General features: G+C 37.4%; 2 pseudogenes; both read left to right on the top strand.

Annotated features, from left to right (window-relative positions):
• The first annotated feature begins 747 nt into the window (after window positions 1-747).
• LOC145968953 (uncharacterized) lies at window positions 748-23,143 on the top strand (annotated as a pseudogene).
• Window positions 8,849-10,939, top strand: LOC145968269 (uncharacterized; annotated as a pseudogene).
• Window positions 23,144-24,589: the final 1,446 nt, after the last annotated feature.

Raw genomic sequence — 24,589 nt, 5'->3', positions numbered from 1 at the left:
TCGGGAAAGGTGCACCGTTAGGGTGCAATCCCACGTAGAAGAAAAAGCGGAACGGAAGAGAAGTATAGTGGGGGTAACAAATCAGGACGTTTCTCCAAAAGACATTATACCTAGCGTTCTCGTATGTATGTACCTAGCATATCTAGTCTTTCTTGTTCATAAATAAAATTTATAAATTTATTTTTATATACAATAATAATGTCATCGGTAAATTTTTTTATTATTATATAAAATATGTGTTTTATTTTCAGATATATATGTTAAATTTTGTGACAATTTATTACACTTAACATTAAATTAGGTTAGATTGTATATTTTCCATAATTAAAGTTGAAAGAAAGAAAACTAAATTATTTATGTTTTTTTATTAATTCAGGAACAATTAATATGTGCATATTGTGACTGGGTGTTAAAATTTTCTCAAATTGCAGAACATTCTTGTTTTGCAAATTACAAAGAAGAAACGCAATTGATAGTGATAGATGATGCCAGACGTATTTTCATAAAAAGTATAATAAATTTTACAGATATTTGTTATTATAACTAATAACGAATTTAGTCATCTGAACTTAATTAGTAATACTCTATTACACATGAAACAGTTAAATAAAACAGTATATAAACATTTTGAATGATTAAATACTCACTACTGATATCGTTATTTAGAATATGATATTATGTGTGTATTATTTAGAATATGAATTATTTTACCGTTAAAGTATACTTATATTATATCATTGCATTTAGATGCTTGGTATGTGTAATACTTTAGTGTGCGCACAAATTCAATGCAGTATAAATGACTAAATTTACCAGCAAATAGTATTTGAAATAGATCATAACATATTAAGGAACTATAATAAAATATAATAAACAAGTATTATTATATTTATTTAGATATATCACAAAATCAATTAAATTTTCAACAAAAAAATAATATTGATAAAGAAAATGAAGTTGTCGAGGAAACTATTACTTATGACAAATTAAAATTGGATGAGGATTTAATCAGTGCTGTTCAAAAAAGGCGTGCTTTATATGATTATCGTATACCATTAAAAGAGCGAGGAAGACTAAAAAAAGATGATTTATGGAAAGACGTAAGCCAATATTTTGTTACGTCCGGTGGACTCCACGATTCTTTTCTTTCCTCGAAACGATTTCGTGGAAGAAGGAAATCAAGGATCGACTTGCATTCGGAATGCAAAGCGATTCTTCTTAGAAATAAAGATAGCACTTAGAAGAACGCAACCTCACCCGCGGGTATCGTCATTAAACTTTAACAAATCTAATACTGAGAATGGCCAGTCGAGATAGCGTTAACGAAACTCTAAATAAATTTACGAGTTATATGATGAAAAGTTGTTATGAGAAATTCTAACTGTCCCGTATCTATTGGTACGGCTTTATGTTCCAAGCCTCTCTATCTAAAGAATTTTCAAAATAAAGATCTGGTCCTCGGAAGAGTGACAAATAATAAACGTAAGACAAAACCTTTCGAAATTGATAGTGCACGTGCGCTCGTTCGACAGGCCACCCTCAAGCGTTCTCCGAATCGCCAAATCATCAAGCGATAAGATAATCAGCTCACTCCCACTCTCTACTGGATGGAGCTAAGTCTCGAGCCAAAGGGCTTAACCAATTAAAATCTTAAGAGACCCCTCTCCTTTTAAAAAATCAAGTTCCTTGACCTTAGGAAGGGAGTAATAGAAATCATTTCATTCGCCTAAAAAGATTCCCCACCATCCAGAAGGGAGGAGGAGTAAAATCCTTAAAACTCGCGAGCCGAAGACGCGGACACACTTCAGTTCACAGTTCATAGTACACAGTTCATTCTTTAAAAAATATCACGCCAGCTCTTCAGTGCAAATTCAGAGTCTTTACTCACAGTCTTACTAGAAAGATTCTCTCGCCGGTTATACTTTTCTCCAGTTCACATACAATAAAAACAAAGAATATATATATACTCTAAAAGTGCGATCTCTAAACAAACTGTTCACGTGCGGCTAAATCTCACAATAAATTAAGTGAAGTGAGTGAGGTACACTACGGATCAACCGAGCCCTTCCTCCTCAGCTGCCAGCAATTGGACACTTGCGCCTCCAAGTCCGGCCGAGCTGAATTTTGTTTACATATTTCAACGCTCGCTATAATTAGTAAGTCTAATTTAATTTTATTGTCTTCCCCCTCTCGTGTTAACTTTGTAACTGGTTGTCGTTGGGAATGATCCTAGACCGATAGGTAAATGAAAGAAATATTCTACATCTAGCTTTGAGAAATAAGTTTTTTTTTAGTCAATAATCATTTTTACTTTTCTTTGTCCCACTCCCCTTTCTAATCCACCCATCATAATTCCTCGTTCGCCGGGAATCTCCGCAAGGCGATTCGCGAACAATTCCTCGTTCGCCGGGAATCTCCGCAAGGCGATTCGCGAACAATTCCCCGTTCGCCGGGAATCTCCGCAAGGCGATTCGCGAACAAATCCTAATCCGAATTTCTCCTAAATTTCAAACCTTTATTTGAAATCATTTTCGAGTCACGTTAATTCATTTCATTTCCCTTCTATTTATTACTTAACTATCTCTTTATTTGTATGACCAATTTAAACTTAAGAGTAAAATCTTTCGGAACGAATTATCATTTTGCCTAAGGCTTATCCATCTTTTCCCAATGACAACAGTGATATATTTTATAATAGCTAATCTAACATCAAATCAGTAAAATATTCAGCGTCAAAATTATTATTAGTGCCTCCCACCGGTAAACGGCGGGCAGCGTTGCGGTGGCGGAATCGGCTGAACAGACGGATACAAGCTCAATCTTTACCTAAACCTATTAATGGCGATACCTTAGATAATATTGACGCGCCCGTTAGCAGTAATAAACTCGACACTAACACACACACACCTAACCCCTCTTCCTCACCCCGTATTCCGAATTATTCTCCAATCTCATCCCCAGGGCATTCCTCGACCTCCCCCGGTACACCTGTTCCAGACCCCGCGCCGTCGTCTGGTTCACCCCCCAGATCTCCTACCCCGACCCCACCAGAATTTTCTCCTTCCCCAGCTACTTCATCAACCCTTGTATTCGAACCCTCTCCTTTGCCTTCTCCCGAACCCCCTCGTTCCCCCTCACCTCCTGTCCGGGAGCGTACCCCTCCCATACCTGTCATCACCCTCGACTCAGACCCTCCTTCCCCTTCCACCTCCTCGGAGTTTTCTGAATTCAGCGAGGCTCTGGAAGATTTCGCGAGAGATCTTCCCGACCTTGAACAAGATTCCCCCGATTTCGACTTCCCTCCCGATTCCCCGTCGGAACATCCCGACACCCCTGAAACTCCCGAACCTCTCCCTCCTCACCCTCTAAGTTATTTCCTATCACAGTTTCCCCTCATCGACTTCCCCATTCCCAAAGGAACTTTCCGTGTGGGCCCCGGTCCTGTTGATCATGAGGAGTTCCTTCACTACCTTACCACTGCCCCTCCCGATGCTATAATTGCTTGGCATCTCCCTGGCTTCCACCTTCCATTAGGAGTTCCTATACAAGCCCTGTGGAAGAAATTCCCTCCGTCCACTATCCAATTTGAAAATCCTTGACCTTTTGTGCTCCCCCCCCTTTTTTTTTCTTCCCCACCTATAATATACCTATTTAGATAGCAAATTTTAAATTAAAAGAAACAAAATTGTAATAATCTCCAGCCAGGGTTAATACTTAAGATTAGATTTACCACTTTTATTCCTGGCTGACGTCTTCCGAACCAATGTAACACCCGCGGAAATTCCCTCACACATACAAACAACACACATAAAATTTTCATCTATATTTTGTATTTTTAGAAAAGATCTTTATGTAAACATATTTCATATCGCTCAAACGACTAATTATTGAATAAATGATAATTTATAATAAAATCTTCATTTAATTTTGCTACCCGTTCTCATTCCTCGAAGTCCGAAATCGCACAGGGTCCCGTCCCGAGTAAAAGAGATTCGATTCTCTTACCGAAAAGGGACCGACGAGCGTAACGGCCTAGAACACTCACAGAGTTAAAGGGACCATTCTGGTCACTGACCTGTGCCAGGCCCCTGACAGTGCGCTCGACCCGATCTATACACACGCCCGAAAAGTGTGTCACCGGGTAAGTAGGTTGCGTCCTTCCAGACGGCCCGACCTTTTAAGGGTCTGGACGTAACATACTGATAAATTTTGGGAGCTCGTCCGGGATTGAAATGTGCGATCTTGGAAACCGGAATGAGTGACGGGACTCGAAGTAAAGTCAATAAAGACGAAATAGAAGATCTTTATAAAACTGCATTAGAGCGATATAGTAAACCAAAAAACACTCGAGCTATTTCTACTCCTTTACACACATCTACCCCTAAAGCGACGTCTAAACAAGTCCAATTTATTGAGGAAAATTCTTCCAGTTTAACTGAAAATACCCTAATTGCCGATTCGCCTGAGCCGTCTTCCAACGATTCCGAATCTACCGCCGCAAACGCTAGTATAAGTAAAATAGTTGATAGTAATAACTTTGAAAATTATCCTGAAAACCCTAAAATCATGGCGCAACAAAATCCTTTCGCCACACTGAAATATGCGGTTGACGCTGTCCCCTTCTTCGATGGCAACATTCCGCTTAACTATTTTATTGAAGGCTGCGAAGAAGCAAAATCAATGCTTCCTAAGGAAGCCGAACCGCAGTTTACTAAAATTTTAAGAACACGAATAGTAGGTGAAGCACGCAGAACGATTCAAGACCAAGATTTTGATAAAGTATCGCAACTAACTGCCTATTTAAAACGAATTTATGGGCCGGTAAAAACCGTCTATCAACTCCAAGGAGAACTAGGATGTATTTATCAGAAAAATGACGAGGATGTAGTTACTTACGCTAACCGCGTCAAGATCTTAGGAAAACAGATATTAGAGGCGTATAGAGGACCCGGAAATACATTGCCGGACCAAGCTACTAAGACATCGCTAGAAAAAGACATGAGTAAATGTTTTATAAGGGGGCTTAAGCCCGAAATCGAACAAAGAATAGCGAGGGATTTAGATGTACAAGAAACGGTCGCCGATGCCTTAAGGATAGAAAGAGAACTGCGGATAATGACAGATTTACGACAGGGACAGAGCAATGACTCAAACAGAACAAAAATATTACCTACTAATCGATTGCGGGAAACGTGCCAATCTGCCTCAAAGAGGGGCATGTAGCAAACAATTGTCGAAAACTCTCTCAATTTTCACTACAAAATCACCATAAATCTGATCTAGGCATGGAAATATTAATATGTCAGATTTGTAAAAAACGAGGGCATAGTGCTGACAAATGTCGGTTTCGCGATCCTCAAACTCGACAAACGATAAACGTAATACAGGAAAAAGCTGTCACCTGTCAATTATGTTCAAAACCAGGACATAATGCAAAAACCTGTCGACAAAATACTAATAGTCAACCCAATAAAGTCTCTGTAATTTGCCAGTGGTGTGATAAGCCAGGGCATTCCGCCAATAATTGCTGGAAAAAACAAAATGAAGAGAGAAACCTCGAAAATAAACCGAGAATTACTTGCCAAACTTGCGACAAATTCGGACACACCTCTAAAGAGTGTCGTTCTAAAATTAATCAACAAGCGGCGCCTAAGAACGATTTATTCTGTCGATATTGCAAGGACAGAGGTCATCTACTCGATGATTGTCAATTACGTATCGCGAGTAACAACCGTCGCAAGGAAAATAGTCAGGGAAACTACAAGGGCCCCTCGACGTCGGGTGTGCAGCAGGGGGCCGGGCAGATCTCACACCTTTCACAATCTCAAGTGGCCAAGTAGGAAGTAATAACATAAATGTACAGCCTGTGACAGTAAATCTCAACAAGCAAAGCCTAGTGCCTACTGTCCGGGTTAACGTTAAAGATATGCCGACTTCCATAACTCTTATGTTAGATACAGGATCTGGACCTAATGTTATCAAAGAAAATTTCGCGCCTGAGGGACTTAATATTAATTACAAAAATATATTAAAATTAAATGGTATAAATGATTATCCTGTTTACACCCTCGGTGAAATCGTATTAACTCTTTTTGAACAACCAGTCATCTTTCATATTGTATCTAACGATTTCCCAATTCCGCAATCTGGAATATTAGGCAATGAATTTTTTAAACAAACTTTTTCGAAAATAGATTATGCGGAAGAATGCCTGGTTGCATCCGGAATTAACATACCTTTCTTTACGCCGGAGATGATCAGAGTGGCTCCACGATCTGAGTCATTATTTTATGTGAGGATAAAAAATCCAGAAATAAAAGTAGGATATATACCCAGATTAAAATTAACTCACGGAATTTATCTAGGGGACACCATTGTCGAAAATACATCCGGAAAAGCGTATTTAAACATCATAAGTACCCTAGACGAAGAAACGGAAGTACAAGTTCCGAACTTGCGTTAAGCATTTCCGACCATACTTGTACGGAAGAAAATTCACTTTAGTTACAGATCATAAACCACTAATGTGGTTTAAAAACGCTCAAGATGCAAATATGCGGATATTAAGATGGAGATTGAAATTGGCCGAATATGATTATGAAGTAGTATACAAGGCAGGAAAAACTAATGTAAATGCAGATGCATTATCCAGGAATCCAGCAAATATTGAAGAATTTGATTGCAAAATTATAAGAAATAAAGAACTCTTAAACCCTGACAACTCCGAAGATGCTCAAGTAATATCTGAAATGTTAGAAGAACTTGAAGAAGACGAAGAAGAAGAAGAAAGCGACTATTTTCATTTACATCTCTCCGATAGCGAAGATAATGAAGAAATAATAACGGAAGATAATCCTGACTTACTTCCATTTACTTTAGAAGAATTAAATGAACCAGTCGAGGCCCAGCTAACAGAGAAAGCATTGATACATGATCCTCCTAAACAGAACAGAATATGAACAAGAAGTCAGACAGCTAAATTCAAAATTGATACCGAAAAAATTAATGAACGAAATGATCCTCCTGATAAAAATTATAAAACAATAAATGAATTAAGCACAAAAGAAGAAAGGAAGGAAGAAGAAGATACGGAAGAAGAAGATACGGAAGAAGATGACATTAATAAGAATCTAAAATCCAGGAAAATAAAACCCTTTATAATCGGAAATAAATTCTTAAAGAGTAATATTGTCGACTCACGTGAATTACTATTTTTACGAAAAGACAACATTGCATATTTTGTTGATACTGAGGGAAATCCTCTGGATTCTGGATCTAAAAAATTATTTGAGCGAAATGAATTACCACATCTAAATTCTCTTGCCTTGGGTAAAGCTAACGCCATAAAATATAAAAACTATTACCACGTGGCACTGCCTGTCAGCGAAGGACAACGAGAAGGTCCTACAGTAACTCTCAACCAAATCGTTACAGTATTAAACGATTTACGAAATCTACTTGAAACATTGAAATTAGAAACACTCAGCATAGCAAAGACTGATTATGTTAACAATGTCCCGTGGGATAATATTAAGATACAACTTCGATTAATACTTCTCGACACACCTACTAAAATAATAATATGTAATGGATTAATTAAATATCCTCCTAAAGATTTACGCCCTGTTATAATCGGCGAGACGCACTGTCCACCAGCAGGAGGACATCGTGGCGTTACTAAAACATACCATAGAATAAAACATAATTATTATTGGGAAAATTTAAAATCAGACGTCCAAAAATATATTCAACAATGTTTACAATGTCAGTTAAAGAAATTAGTCCGAGTAAAAACTAAACAGCCCATGATAATCACTGACACTCCAGGATCTGCCTTCGATAAAGTAGCAATGGATATCGTTGGTCCTTTACCAAAGACCGAGAGAGGCAACGAATATATATTAACATTGCAAGATCAATTAACAAAATTTTGCATGGGAATACCATTGCCAAACCAGACATCTGAAACAATTGCAGAAGCATTCGTAGACCGTTTTATTTGCGTACTTGGATCCCCCAAGGCTATATTAACAGATCAAGGCAGAAATTTTATTAGCGACTTAATGAAGAAAATAGCTAAATTATTTAAAATTCGTAAATTCCGTACTACCGCCTTTCATCCACAATCAAACGGATCTTTGGAAAGGTCACATCACGTACTAGGAGAATATCTTAAACAATATGCTAATGAACAAAAGCAATGGGACCGATGGATAAGACTTGCAATGTTTAATTATAACACAAACGTCCACGAAGCTACGAAACACACTCCATACGAGTTAGTATTTGGAAAAATAGCAAGAGTTCCTTCAAGTGAACTTCCAGCACCCGAAGATAGATTAGCGAATTACGATGAATACCTGATAAACCTTGTAACACAGCTACACAACATTCAAGGGAATACAAGAGAAAATATAATCAGCGCCAAGCATAGATCAAAGAAATATTATGACAGAAAAATCAATCCTCAAACCTTTAAACCTGGAGATCAGGTATTTTTACTAAAGGGCCCGAAACCGGGAAAATTCGGCGATCATTACACAGGTCCTCATGAAGTTTTAGAAATTTTAAATAAAAATAATGTAAGGATAAAAATAAAAAAGAACAGCCGAATAGTACATCCAAATCGGTTGCGAATTTCTTATATTAAACCTATTAATAAATCATCAAACCATCAAGAGGATAAACAATAGTGATAATAATAATATTAATAATAATAGTAATAATAAAACCTCATATACGTATACATGTAATATCCTTTTGTTAGGTAGTAACTAAATAATAAATATAATAATTAATCGACGTAAATGAATGATAAATAGATAGGTTAATTATGTCATATATATATATATATATAAGAAAAATTTGCAGATGGATCCCAGGGGAATAGCTACGTTAACATTCTTACTCGTGAACTTACAATTCACCCATGGAATAATAGGCTACGATTGTGGTTCAGCGTCTGCTAATCTCACCACCTTATCATTACTAAACATCGAAGAATGTGATATTCCCCAGCAAAGCGTCAATTCAAGCCGAATTTATATTCAACTACTTCAAATTAACGAATTTGACTCTGTGAAAGTAATACAATGTAAAATTGAAGTCGACCGATTAATTAAGAAATGCGGGATGTTTTCTCACACCATGGATGTCTTTAACGGCAAATATTCGTTCATACAAGAAACCACTCGTGAAGCATGCCGCCGTATGCACTTATGGAACTTATGAATTGGCAGGAACATACATAACTGGGTTAAAATCAAATCAAACCCTGACACGTCCTATAATATTAGCCGGTCACGTCGACTCGGAAGGATCGTGCTCCGGAAGCGCTTATTCCGACCCATATGGAACATGGGCGGACGTCATTGTACTGGGCAGTATTAAAATTACTCTCCAAGATTACATAGCCGACGTAAAAATAAATACTAATAAAGTACACCTCAGATCTGGAGTAGCGTGTGAACTCAGCGCTACAAGTTGTTTAGATATAGAAGGAGGAGATACCTTCTGGGATCCCGTACCTGCTGATACTTGCAAATTTTCTAGCTATGGCGTATTATATGAAGAATATGCTGACAAGATAATTGACAGCATGAATCAGCAATCACAAGTAGCTTATTCGTTAACAGCACAAAACACTATATTCGCATTAACCAGCCGTGGGAAATATATTACTTGTGGATATACTCTAATTCGTACTGAACATCCAAAATTAATAATTTTCGAAGCATCACCTGGCATTGAAATCTTTAAAAAGCAATCAAAAGTATCAAATCTTGACATTTTTACATACATGAATTCCAAATTCGTGTATGTAGAAAGACATATACATACACAAATAAGTGAATTATATAGAAATATACTTTTACAACAATGTAATCTGGAGCAACAATTATTGCAAAACGCCTTAGCCATAGCAACTCAATCGCCTGATATATTTGCATATTATTTAATGAAAGGACCAGGATATATGGCACTGTTAGCCGGTGAGGTAATCCACATAGTAAAATGCGTACCTGTCGAGGTGAGACTTGCTTAAACGGAATATTGTTACAATCAACTTCCTGTATTAAGGGGAAATCGAACATTCTTTTTGACACCGCAGACACATGTAATACTGCGTCAGGGGATACAAACGGCATGCAACGCATTTGCACCTGCAATGTACCTGCTGGGAGATTCATGGTATAAACTTATGCCTAAACCAGTAGATACAGTACCCCCTGCCATTATGAAACCTCTAACCAAGCCTACTTGGAAGTACGTTAGCCCTGGTTCGCTAGCCACTAGTGGCATATATAGCGAAAACGATCTGGAAGATCAAAAAGACCATATTATGTTCCCTGCCGAGAGGCCCGCGGTACTTAACACCATCGCCAGGGGAATAATGGGAAGACCTACATCCTTACAGGGAGGTTCAATTACCAATCTTTTAGACAAAGACGCAATAGAAAAAATCGCCGTCTCTACCTGGGAAAAATTTTGAAATAGATTTTTAATTTTCGGAAACATCAGCGCTGGAATAATGGGAATATATCTATCCGTTAGAATTTTTAAATTGATATTAGATACTCTAGTTCATGGCTACACTTTGCATACAGTATATGGTTGGTCCATATACTTGCTTGGAGCCATCTGGGATTCTCTCACTCAGCTCTTATTACACTTAAAACTAAAGCAACCACCGTCAACAAACAAACCATCCGCTCCACTCGAGAATCCACAAAAGAATAAACACCCCGCTGACACTGAAGGATCCTCAGACCGTATCTATCCATCTCTTTCTGATAAAGAGAACACTACTATACTCTACAACTCAGGGAATGAAAGTTTAAGCATTCCGCTACAAACCTCTATCCCCTCTCTACAGCCTTCTGTCAACGTTATCTTCCGTAAAACTCAAATAGATAATCGGCGGAAAAGTCGCAAATGATAAGACAAATTAACCTCTTTTATAGAAAAATGGAACCAGCAGCCATTGACACGGGAAGCCTTACACGATCTCGGCTGGAGGTTTTTATCCTCCGGGTCGTGTCTCCCTTATTATTTTGGGTCCGGTTGAAAAACGGTGACCAGGACCTTCAGGAGTTGGAAGAGGAACTTGCCCTCCGTATGTCAAGACGGAGCAAGTTCCTGATATGCTTCCCGGAAGACATAAAATTGGAAATGGACGTCGCAGTCAAAGAGGGTAACGGCTGGCGGCGAGGATGGATAGAGAAAATCAGCCAGGCGTCGGGGATGGTCAGAGTACGTCTAGGCGACCACGGTTGGTCAACCTGGCGACCAATGCACGAAACCTATCACCTGGAAGATAGATTTCGAGACCTGCCTTGGCAAGCCTTTGCGTGTGGGCTCGCCTACACAGGATCACCCGATAATTCGACAATATGGCCAGAGAAAACCCGAGAACTTTGCCGGCTCCTAGCCGAAGGTCACGCCGGCTGGATCAACATTATACTTCCTTTAGGAAGGGGAGCGGCCCTCGTCAAGCTGACGATACAGGGCGAACATAACGGAGGAAACTACAACTTTAGAGATATGTTAATTAAGCTAGGACACGTAGAATTAAGTACTAAAATAACAAGAGATGTATTCCCCGCAATATAAAAAAAAATATATATATATAAAATAAAAAAAACAAAAAAAAATAAAATAGATATATAATAACAAAAAAAGGGGGTTTTAGAAAACCCAACTACATTTATATCATTAGTATATCTCCACTATATATATATATATATATATATATATATATATATATATATATATTAACATATACTTTTTACTACTATATATATTATATTTTACATACTAATATACTTATTTTAGATATTTTATATACTCATGTTATTATTACATATATTAAGACTACTCAGTTACATATATATATATATACGTATATATATATTCATTAATATATACATACATATACTTCTAATACCATAGCACACATCTTTTACATTAATTTATAAGGTAATATATATATACTAACACCGTAGGATATTAGCATCATAACAATCCATTCAGCGTTAAAATACGCATACATTGAACGAATTAATCTATGTAAGAAAAATTATACAATACACTCACATTAAGTACTAGATCAGCAAATTTACTCTTCTCCTTTTCTTCCTTCCCCCCCTTCCCTCATTGTACCTATACACTATTTCTTTATAATTTGTACCTTGTACTGCTCTAAATTTATATACACACATATATATATATTATATTCCCTGATAAAATGTCAATAGTAGTAATGACGATAATAGTAATAATAATGATAACAATTAAAATAATCGCACGGTTTCCATCTTTTGATAGAAACACTGGAGGAAATATCTTTTCGATAATACCATCGACATTATCGCTCTTTATAGAAAATGGAAATCGAATCCATCGACACCACACATTTGCGCTCAGGGCATCAAGAAGTAAGAGTTGTATGCGTGGAATCACCGTTACTCTTCTGGGTACAACTCCGAAATGATGAAAAAGCCTACGAAAAACTGCAAAATAAATTACAAATAAAAATGGCCGCTAATAAGAAACTCATGACAAATATACATGAAGATCAAGCCGTCAGCGTAATGCACAACAAGCTCTGGCATAGAGGTATAATAACCAGAGTCAGCAGACTAATAGGAGCAGCCGAAATCTTTCTAAAGGACATTGGCCGGAAAATATGTCTGTCTCATAATGAACTGTACGAACTTGACGATGAGTTCAGAAAATTACCGTGGCGTGCCATCGCTTGTGCTTTAGCTCACACAGGATCAGAACCCCCCACTCCCACCTGGCCAGAGGTTAATAAAAATCTAGCTCGCATAGTCGCTGAGGGTAATAAAGGATGGATAAACATAGTACAACCTCTTTGGAAAGGAGCTGCTTTAGTTAATCTTCGACTACAATCTGTAAATTTCGATGCGTCATACGATTTTAAAGAAGCACTAATTAAATTAGGAATAGCTCGTCACAGCAAAAACATTATGGAGTATGTTTCCCCCGCAGTGTAAAAAAAAAAACCAATAATAATAATAAAATAAAAAAAGAAAAAGAAAAAAATAATAACAACAAAAATAATAATAATAATAAAAAAAATAATAATAAAAATATATATATAATGAATATATGCAAAATATATATACAATAAGTAAAACACATAGGATAACAACTATATAGCGCAAAAGCTATTTATTCTAATTTCTTTTATATATATATACAACAAGAGTCACCCTTGAACACTTGATAATCGCTTACAGCGTAGAAATGCCGGGACATCATTACTTATCCGTTGAAAATCAGGAAGAAGACGATGAACTGATTGACGGCGTAAAACCAAGCGATCACCCTGAAACCTACAGCTACCTATTTGAACTTCGATGTATTGTTTCACTCGAGGGCGAAATTTATCAACGTATTTCAGACTGCTATAAAATCTGCAGTTTATGTTTCTTTAAAGTTCCGGAAGACTATCAGCAAGAATACACTGTAGTGGCACCACATAATTTAGTACATAGAGCATCAGTAGAAAATCAAACCAGATGCACACAATGCTATAAGATAATAATAAAAATTAGACCAGCTGAAGAGTGCAAAGGATGCATCGAAAAATACTTGAACACCGATAAAGCATATCTTAGCGAAGGATGGGGAGCGCCTGTCTTCGCCCGATGGGAAGAAACATAACAGTGAAAAGAGAAACCTTTTCCCCCTTTTTCCCCCTCGAACTCTCTCCATCAAATCCTGACTCTGTAACCATAACCACATGCCCTTGTTTGTCTCTATATTATTCACTACTTTTCCTCAACAAAAAAAAAAATAATAATAATAATAATAATAATAAGAGAAGAAAAATAATACTAGAAATATAATAAAAAACCAAGAATATAAGATATATATATATATAATTTCGCATTCCAAGTATTTACAGTTAATTCTTGAATAATTAACCATCAACCACAGCACAAAATGGCAGAAAGACAATGTCTTTCCTGGAACCCCGACACGCATGGACAAGAAATTCATAGATCTACCAGAGGAACAAGACCACAAGACCATTCCGGAACACCAGATTACCTATTAGAACTCAGGTGTGTCAGGCAATCAAGAAACTATATTTTCCAACACCTCACAAATCATCAAAAAATTTGCACCCACTGCTACTTTACAGTGCCAAAAAGCCACCGACGTAAGTACTTAATGGTGTTGCCACACATGCTAATTCATAGAGACCTTACTGAACCTCTAAGAAATTGCACGCAATGCAATCAAACCATGATGAGAATCAGACCTGCAAACGAATGTGTAAACTGTATTGAAACATTTTGGAAGACTGACGAGACTGATCTGAATCGAGGGTGGGGAATACCAGTCTTTCCCTTAAGGAGAGAAGAGTAAGATCAAAAGACAAAGAAGGAGCCTTGTCTTTCTCTCTCATACGCACATCTGGTATCGACTCTGACAAAGACAAAATGTCCACATCTCTCTCTTGTCCTTACTATCCTTTCTCCGCTCCAGTCTTCTCTTTCACGCAACTATATAACTGCGTTAAAATATCAATTATCAATAATTTTTATTAAACTATCCTTATATTCTTCTTATGTTAAGTTGCCTTTATATAATATTTAATCATATTATATTTTAATCACAAAAAAAAACCATACATACATATATAAAAAGAAATCATGTACAAGAAGGACGAAAGAATAAAAGGAAGGGGTTATGGAGGTCGCCTTTTCTTTCCTCCTTCTTTAAAATTTATAACACACTTATACTATACTCTTACATATTACTTTAAATATATAATAATAATGCGTATAAATTTCCTTTTTCCGTTTCTCAGAAAGAAAAGAATCTAATATTCTTATTATTTGCAAATGTCGTGTACCCCCAACATTTGTCTAAGGCGGGGGGTATTACGTCCGGTGGACTCCACGATTCTTTTCTTTCCTCGAAACGATTTCGTGGAAGAAGGAAATCAAGGATCGACTTGCATTCGGAATGCAAAGCGATTCTTCTTAGAAATAAAGATAGCACTTAGAAGAACGCAACCTCACCCGCGGGTATCGTCATTAAACTTTAACAAATCTAATACTGAGAATGGCCAGTCGAGATAGCGTTAACGAAACTCTAAATAAATTTACGAGTTATATGATGAAAAGTTGTTATGAGAAATTCTAACTGTCCCGTATCTATTGGTACGGCTTTATGTTCCAAGCCTCTCTATCTAAAGAATTTTCAAAATAAAGATCTGGTCCTCGGAAGAGTGACAAATAATAAACGTAAGACAAAACCTTTCGAAATTGATAGTGCACGTGCGCTCGTTCGACAGGCCACCCTCAAGCGTTCTCCGAATCGCCAAATCATCAAGCGATAAGATAATCAGCTCACTCCCACTCTCTACTGGATGGAGCTAAGTCTCGAGCCAAAGGGCTTAACCAATTAAAATCTTAAGAGACCCCTCTCCTTTTAAAAAATCAAGCTCCTTGATCTTAGGAAGGGAGTAATAGAAATCATTTCATTCGCCTAAAAAGATTCCCCACCATCCAGAAGGGAGGAGGAGTAAAATCCTTAAAACTCGCGAGCCGAAGACGCGGACACACTTCAGTTCACAGTTCATAGTACACAGTTCATTCTTTAAAAAATATCACGCCAGCTCTTCAGTGCAAGTTCAGAGTCTTTACTCACAGTCTTACTAGAAAGATTCTCTCGCCGGTTATACTTTTCTCCAGTTCACATACAATAAAAACAAAGAATATATATATATTCTAAAAGTGCGATCTCTAAACAAACTGTTCACGTGCGGCTAAATCTCACAATAAATTAAGTGAAGTGAGTGAGGTACACCGCGGATCAACCGAGCCCTTCCTCCTCAGCTGCCAGCAATTGGACACTTGCGCCTCCAAGTCCGGCCGAGCTGAATTTTGTTTACATATTTCAACGCTCGCTATAATTATTAGTAAGTCTAATTTAATTTTATTGTCTTGCCCCTCTCGTGTTAACTTTGTAACTGGTTGTCGTTGGGAATGATCCTAGACCGATAGGTAAACGAAAGAAATATTCTACATCCAGCTTTGAGAAATAAGTTTTTTTTTAGTCAATAATCATTTTTACTTTTCTTTGTCCCACTCCCCTGTCTAATCCACCCATCATAATTCCTCGTTCGCCGGGAATCTCCGCAAGGCGATTCGCGAACAATTCCTCGTTCGCCGGGAATCTCCGCAAGGCGATTCGCGAACAATCCCTCGTTCGCCGGGAATCTCCGCAAGGCGATTCGCGAACAATTCCCCGTTCGCCGGGAATCTCCGCAAGGCGATTCGCGAACAATCCCTCGTTCGCCGGGAATCTCCGCAAGGCGATTCGCGAACAATTCCCCGTTCGCCGGGAATCTCCGCAAGGCGATTCGCGAACAATCCCTCGTTCGCCGGGAATCTCCGCAAGGCGATTCGCGAACAATTCCCCGTTCGCCGGGAATCTCCGCAAGGCGATTCGCGAACAATTCCCCGTTCGCCGGGAATCTCCGCAAGGCGATTCGCGAACAATTCCCCGTTCGCCGGGAATCTCCGCAAGGCGATTCGCGAACAATTCCCCGTTCGCCGGGAATCTCCGCAAGGCGATTCGCGAACAATTCCCCGTTCGCCGGGAATCTCCGCAAGGCGATTCGCGAACAATCCCTCGTTCGCCGGGAATCTCCGCAAGGCGATTCGCGAACAATTCCCCGTTCGCCGGGAATCTCCGCAAGGCGATTCGCGAACAATTCCCCGTTCGCCGGGAATCTCCGCAAGGCGATTCGCGAACAATTCCCCGTTCGCCGGGAATCTCCGCAAGGCGATTCGCGAACAATTCCCCGTTCGCCGGGAATCTCCGCAAGGCGATTCGCGAACAATTCCCCGTTCGCCGGGAATCTCCGCAAGGCGATTCGCGAACAATCCCTCGTTCGCCGGGAATCTCCGCAAGGCGATTCGCGAACAATCCCTCGTTCGCCGGGAATCTCCGCAAGGCGATTCGCGAACAATCCCTCGTTCGCCGGGAATCTCCGCAAGGCGATTCGCGAACAATTCCTCATTCGCCGGGAATCTCCGCAAGGCGATTCGCGAACAATTACTCGTTCGCCGGGAATCTCCGCAAGGCGATTCGCGAACAATTCCCCGTTCGCCGGGAATCTCCGCAAGGCGATTCGCGAACAATTCCCCGTTCGCCGGGAATCTCCGCAAGGCGATTCGCGAACAAATCCTAATCCGAATTTCTCCTAAATTTCAAACCTTTATTTGAAACCATTTTCGAGTCACGTTAATTCATTTCATTTCCCTTCTATTTATTACTTAACTATCTCTTTATTTGTATGACCTATTTAAACTTAAGAGTAAAATCTTTCGGAACGAATTATCATTTTGCCCAAGGCTTATCCATCTTTTCCCAATGACAACAGTGATATATTTTATAATAGCTATTCTAACATCAAATCAGTAAGATATTCAGCGTCAAAATTATTATTAGTGCCTCCCACCGGTAAACGGCGGGCAGCGTTGCGGTGGCGGAATCGGCTGAACAGACGGATACAAGCTCAATCTTTACCTAAACCTATTAATGGCGATACCTTAGATAATATTGACGCGCCCGTTAGCAGTAATAAACTCGACACTAACACACACACACACCTAACCCCTCTTCCTCACCCCGTATTCCGAATTATTCTCCAATCTCATCCCCAGGGCATTCCTCGACCTCCCCCGGTACACCTGTTCCAGGCCCCGCGCCGTCGTCTGGTTCACCCCCCAGATCTCCTACCCCGACCCCACCAGAATTTTCTCCTTCCCCAGCTACTTTATCAACCCTTGTATTCGAACCCTCTCCTTTGCCTTCTCCCGAACCCCCTCGTTCCCCCTCACCTCCTGTCCGGGAGCGTACCCCTCCCATACCTGTCATCACCCTCGACTCAGACCCTCCTTCTCCTTCCACCTCCTCGGAGTTTTCTGAATTCAGCGAGGCTCTGGAAGATTTCGCGAGAGATCTTCCCGACCTTGAACAAGATTCCCCCGATTTCGACTTCCCTCCCGATTCCCCGTCGGAACATCCCGACACCCCTGAAACTCCCGAACCTCTCCCTCCTCACCTTCTAAGTTATTTCCTATCACAGTTTCCCCTCATCGACTTCCCCATTCCCGAAGGAACTTTCCGTGGGCCCCGGTCCTGTTGATCACGAGGAGTTCCTTCACTACCTTACCACTGCCCCTCCCGATGCTATAATTGCTTGGCATCTCCCTGGCTCCCACCTTCCATTAGGAGTTCCTATACAAGCCCTGTGGAAGAAATTCCCTCCGTCCACTATCCAATTTGAAAATCCTTGACCTTTTGTGCTCCCCCCCTTTTTTTTCTTCCCCACCTATAATATACCTGTTTAGATAGCAAATTTTAAATTAAAAGAAACAAAATTGTAATAATCTCCAGCCAGGGTTAATACTTAAGATTAGATTTACCACTTTTATTCCTGGCTGACGTCTTCCGAACCAATGTAACACCCGCGGAAATTCCCTCACACATACAAACAACACACATATAAAGTTTTCAACTATATTTTGTATTTTTAGAAAAGATCTTTATGTAAACATATTTCATATCGCTCAAACGACTAATTATTGAATAAATGATAATTTATAATAAAATCTTCATTTAATTTTGCTACCCGTTCTCATTCCTTGAAGTCCGAAATCGCACAGGGTCCCGTCCTGAGTAAAAGAGATTCGATTCTCTTACCGAAAAGGGACCGACGAGCGTAACGGCCTAGAACACTCACAGAGTTAAAGGGACCATTCTGGTCACTGACCTGTGCCAGGCCCCTGACAGTGCGCTCGACCCGATCTATACACACGCCAGAAAAGTGTGTCACCGGGTAAGTAGGTTGCGTCCTTCCAGACGGCCCGACCTTTTAAGGGTCTGGACGTAACAATTTAAAAGGTAAAATTTATATTTACTATATATATGTTTGTGTGTATATATACAGGGTGATTCTAAATAACTTTATGTTTTTGCAAAAACATAATCTTGACCGAATTCTAAGACGATTTTTACTTTGGCAAAATTTCGTCCGAAGCTTAGTCTTTGAATTATTAAAGAAAGTAGTTAACGTATGACGGGTCGAATACAAGAGGCAGGCAAGGGTGGCGCGATTCACCGTCAGACGCGGGTGCTTACGCGGGGCGCCTGCTGCGATCAGCTGGTCGCTATACACATACAGACACACATGCGAACACATACATTCTCTCTCTGTCTGTCTGTCTGTCTGTCTCTCTCTCTCTCTCTCATTCGCTCACTCACCTGTAATTTTTTTTTTTTTTTTTTACGAGAGGGGAAAATGCATTTTATGCATACCCACCGGTCGATCCAGTGAGTTATGTGGGACTCGAATACCAAGTCGAATTACCAACTCGGTACTCCCTACCCACTAAAAACCCCTCTCTTTTCACGAATTTCCTTTGACACACTGTCCCTCTGACTTCCCGAGATCTGTTTTCACATAACGTCAAAAAATAGTTATTATTACCTTGTTCGATGACTTTTGATGTATTGCTGTAATTGCTTGAAGGAGAAATGAATTTTCCGATAGATCGTACGTTCTCAAATTTAACGTAGATATCACGTTGCAAAAGACAAGAAATCTACACTAAATTATTAACTGAAAGTTTTTCTTCTTTCATGAACTGTATTCTTTTATAAACTTTAACGTAATCACATTTATTTACTCACTCGATGAGACGAGAAATTTACTAATGACTCTATCACTAATCACTATTAATCACTGTCGAATAATAACTGTTGGCGATTAAAAATCACTCGATGAAAGAAACACGCGCGGACACGTTACTACACGACGCGACAATGCGACGATAATTACTCGGCGACTGCAAGCAGTTTTTTGTCATGGTAGGTTGCGGTAGGTTAAGGTACTACTGGCGTTATCGAACGCGATCATGTGTTCGATTGAAGAATGCGGTAAACATAATAAACATTTAACATATTAATATTATTATTATCATGAATGTGTGTGATATCCATACATCGTATGACATCTATTTAAAAAAATTAATTAAATTAATTAAATTAATTAGATTAAATAAGTGTTTTTAAAATATTTATTACTTTTACTATTATCATATAAAATATTAATATTAAATATTTATTTAAGATAATAGTAAAAGTAATAAATATTTTAAAAACACTTATTTAATCTGATTAATTTTTAAGTAGATATCATACGATGTATGGATATCACACACATTCATGATAATAATAATATTAATATGTTAAACGTTTATTATGTTTACCGCATTCTTCAATCGAACACATGATCGCGTTCGATAGCGCCAGTGGTACCTTAACCTACCGCAACCTACCATGACAAAAAACTACTTGCAGTCGCTGAGTAATTATCGTCGCATTATCGCGTCGTCGCGTCGTGTAGTAACGTGTCCGCGCGTGTTTCTTTCATCGAGTGATTTTTAATCGCCAACAGTTATTATTCGACAGTGATTAATAGTGATTAGTGATAGAGTCATTAGTAAATTTCTCGTCTCATCGAGTGAGTAAATAAATGTGATTACGTTAAAGTTTATAAAAGAATACAGTTCATGAAAGAAGAAAAACTTTCAGTTAATAATTTAATGTGGATTTCTTGTCTTTTGCAACGTGATATCTACGTTAAATTTGAGAACGTACGATCTATCGGAAAATTCATTTCTCCTTCAAGCAATTACAGCAATACATCAAAAGTCATCGAACAAGGTAATAATAACTATTTTTTGACGTTATGTGAAAACAGATCTCGGGAAGTCAGAGGGACAGTGTGTCAAAGGAAATTCGTGAAAAGAAAGGGGTTTTTAGTGGGTAGGGAGTACCGAGTTGGTAATTCGACTTGGTACTCGAGTCCCACATAACTCACTGGATCGACCGGTGGGTATGCATAAAATGCATTTTCCCCTCTCGTAAAAAAAAAAAAAAAAAAAACAAATTACAGGTGAGTGAGCGAATGAGAGAGAGAGAGAGAGAGAGAGAGAGAGAGAGAGAGAGAGAGAGACAGACAGACAGACAGAGAGAGAATGTATGTGTTCGCATGTGTGTCTGTATGTGTATAGCGACCAGCTGATCGCAGCAGGCGCCCCGCGTAAGCACCCGCGTCTGACGGTGAATCGCGCCATTCTTGCCTGCTTCTTGTATTCGACCCGTCATACGTTAACTACTTCCTTTAATAATTCAAAAACTAAGCTTCGGACGAAATTTTGCCAAAAGAAAAATCGTCTTAGAATTCGGTCAAGATTATGTTTTTGCAAAAACATAAAGTTATTTAGAATCACCCTGTATATATATATATATACAGGGTGACCCATTTTAACTTAGGCAGCCAAATAACTCGAAAAATAAGCAAGATAGAGAAAAATGTTTTAGACAAAAGTTGTATGGTTTCGAGGGGGCCATAAGATGGTATCATTGGTTTGACCTTGAAGAGTCATTTGAAGGTCACGTGAAGGTCACTTCAATTTTTTTAAATGGAACATCCTATATATTTTTGTACATTCTTGTAGCTCATCTCGAGAGCTTTCCAAAACACTATAATTAAGTACATTTTCGTTAAGTACTTTTTGAGTTATGAGGCTTGAAATAATTTCTTAATTTTACATAAACCGTAAAATATCTTGTAAAATATTCATTTTTCGATTACCTTACCTTAATAGTTTTATGTACAAAATAATGAGAGGAATCAATTGGTGTAAAGAAAACACATAGTTGTTTCGAAGAAAAAATATGTAATTTGCAATTAACAATTCCATATTTTTTCTTAAAAACAACTATGTGTTTTCTTTACACCAATTGATTCCTCTCATTATTTTGTACATAAAAGTATTAAGGTAAGATAATCGAAAAATGAATATTTTACAAGATATTTTACGGTTTATGTAAAATTAAGAAATTATTTCAAGCATCATAACTCAAAAAGTACTTAACGGAAAGGTACTTAATTATAGTGTTTTGGAAAGCTCTCGAAATAAGCTACAAGAATGTACAAAAATATATAGGGTATTCCATTTAAAAAAATTGAAGTGACCTTCACGTGACCTTCAAATGACTCTTCAAGGTCAAACCAATGATACCATCTTATGGCCCCCTCGAAACCATACAACTTTTGTCTAAAACATTTTTCTCTATCTTGCTTATTTTTCGAGTTATTTGGCTGCCTAAGTTAAAATGGGTCACCCTGTATATATATATATATATATATATATATGTGCGTGTATGTGTATACATTGATAATAAAAATTTACGTTTCAGGATTATATACACCTGTAGAAGCTGAAAAATGTTGGAATTATTTAAAAGATTGCTACAGAAAAGCAAGAAATACGCTTAAAAAATTACAGAACAACGAAAAAGAAGTGGTGCAGCTGGAAAACCAAAAAATGGAGAAATGAAACCTTCATTTCGTCATTATAATGCAATGAATTTTCTTAACTATGTATTAGAACATCGACAGTAAGTTTAATTGAAAACGTTTAGTGATATTTTCGATTGATGTTTACTTATAATTTATAATTTTTATTTTAGAACTATTACATCCTTAAGAGATACAATACCAGATGATATACAAGCTTCAACTTCAACTGATATTACAGATCAATCAACGTCATTAACATTAAATGATAACTCATCAGATAATGTATTTGGCGATTTTTTTAATAATGAAAGCAATGATAATGAAAATATATCACATTCAGCCCTTTCGACTTCTTCTACAAATTCTTCGTCATCAGAAAGAAAAAGTACATATTTTTATTGTTTATTAATTACAAATATTAAATAAGTTAATAATTTTAATAATAATAATAATTTTGTTTCATACATTGATTTCTTACAGAAAGAAAAAAATCAAGTTCTGAAGAATATGAAAAAGTTCTTATTGAAACTTTAAAGCAAAACGTACAGCCATGTCCTGTAGAAGGTTTTATGTTACGTCTATCAGAAGGAATGCGTAAACTTTCTTATAAGGAAAGATCAAAATTAGAAATAGAGTTTTTATCAAGATTACGCGAAGTTGAAGAAGAACTAGGATTATTAACATAATAGTTTTCATGCTTTATTATTACTTATATTACACATTATTACATTTATTATTGTTTCTTTATAATATATGACTATAACTATGCGTATATATATATATATATATATATATATATAGCAACATAAAGAATTAATTTTTTTATTTATTTATATAATATTTTATACTTATAATTTCTATAACTATTATTACTACACTAATACTAATTCTAATTACAATCTATTAGATATAATAAAATGTTTAAAAAATGTTAAAAAAATTTATTACATTAAAAAAATGTAATTGCTTTTATAAAAATAAAAAAAATTGTTTTTTTATAAAATCTTATTTAAAAATCATTATTGTATGCTTTTTCCCATTGCTGTTCAATAACTCCAGTTGTACAAAAATAATTTGCAAATAATTCTCTAATAGTTCCACCGCGTTGAATATTATTATTTGTTAGTATTTCCGGAATTTGGATTTTTTGACAACTATTTGTATCTTGTGGAATATTAATAGAATATGTTCTTTGTTTTGTAGGGAGAGAAAGATCTTTAATCATTAAAAAATTGTGTAAACATACGGCAGCTTTAATAATAGAAATAGCATGATCAACATTTGTTGCTAGAGGTCTTCTAAAAATTCTCCACTTTGCAGTTAAAATTCCGAAAGCACATTCAACAATCCTTCGAGCACGACTTAGGCGATAATTAAAAACTTTTTTCTGTAGATTTAAATTACCCATTCGTGGATATGGTCGTAACATATATGAAGTTAAAGCAAATGCTTCATCACCTACAATAACGTAAGGCAATTCAGGACCATTCTCTGAAATTGATCTTACTTTTGGCAAATTTAAACGATTGTTTTCTAAACGATGTCCAAGTTCACTCTCCTGGAGTATACCTCCGTCACTTCGTCTTCCTTCTGCTCCGATATCAACTATAGTAAAAATGCAGTTTGCATCTACAAGTGCTAGAAGCACAACACTGTGACTGCCTTTATAATTATAATAAGTTGAATCGCTATGAGGTGGAGCCTGCATCATAAAAAATGTTTAAAAAAAATAGTAATTTATTAAATTTGATAAATAAATAAATACATAATAATCAAATAACCTGGAGTTCCATATGCCTTCCATCAATTGCTCCAATGCAGTTTGGAAAATCCCATATATTTTCAAAATCAATAGCTTTCTTTATCCATAAATCTTCTGTAATTTCAAGAAAAACTTTTTCTTTTAAAATATCCCAAATAGCTTCACAAGTTTCTGCTACAATTTTTGACACAGTATTTACTCCAACTCGGAAAGCAAAAGATATTGATGACATACTGTCACCTGATGCCAAATAGCGTAAGCAGATTTGCAGACGTGTATATGCAGATATTGGAACTCTTATAGCTTCTTGTTTCATGATTATTGGCTCGATTAAATTTAATAATTCAGTAAATGATGTTACACTCATTCGCAAATATTCAAGATATTTTTCGGGATCA

This window comes from Camponotus vicinus, unplaced genomic scaffold (assembly GCF_025532165.1).
Source record: "Camponotus vicinus isolate PSW18456_S1 unplaced genomic scaffold, iyCamVici1.0 SCAF_3, whole genome shotgun sequence".
Classification (NCBI taxonomy): Eukaryota; Metazoa; Arthropoda; class Insecta; order Hymenoptera; family Formicidae; genus Camponotus; species Camponotus vicinus.
Note: the sequence above shows the minus strand (reverse complement) of the source record. Positions and strands in the feature narration are given on the sequence as shown.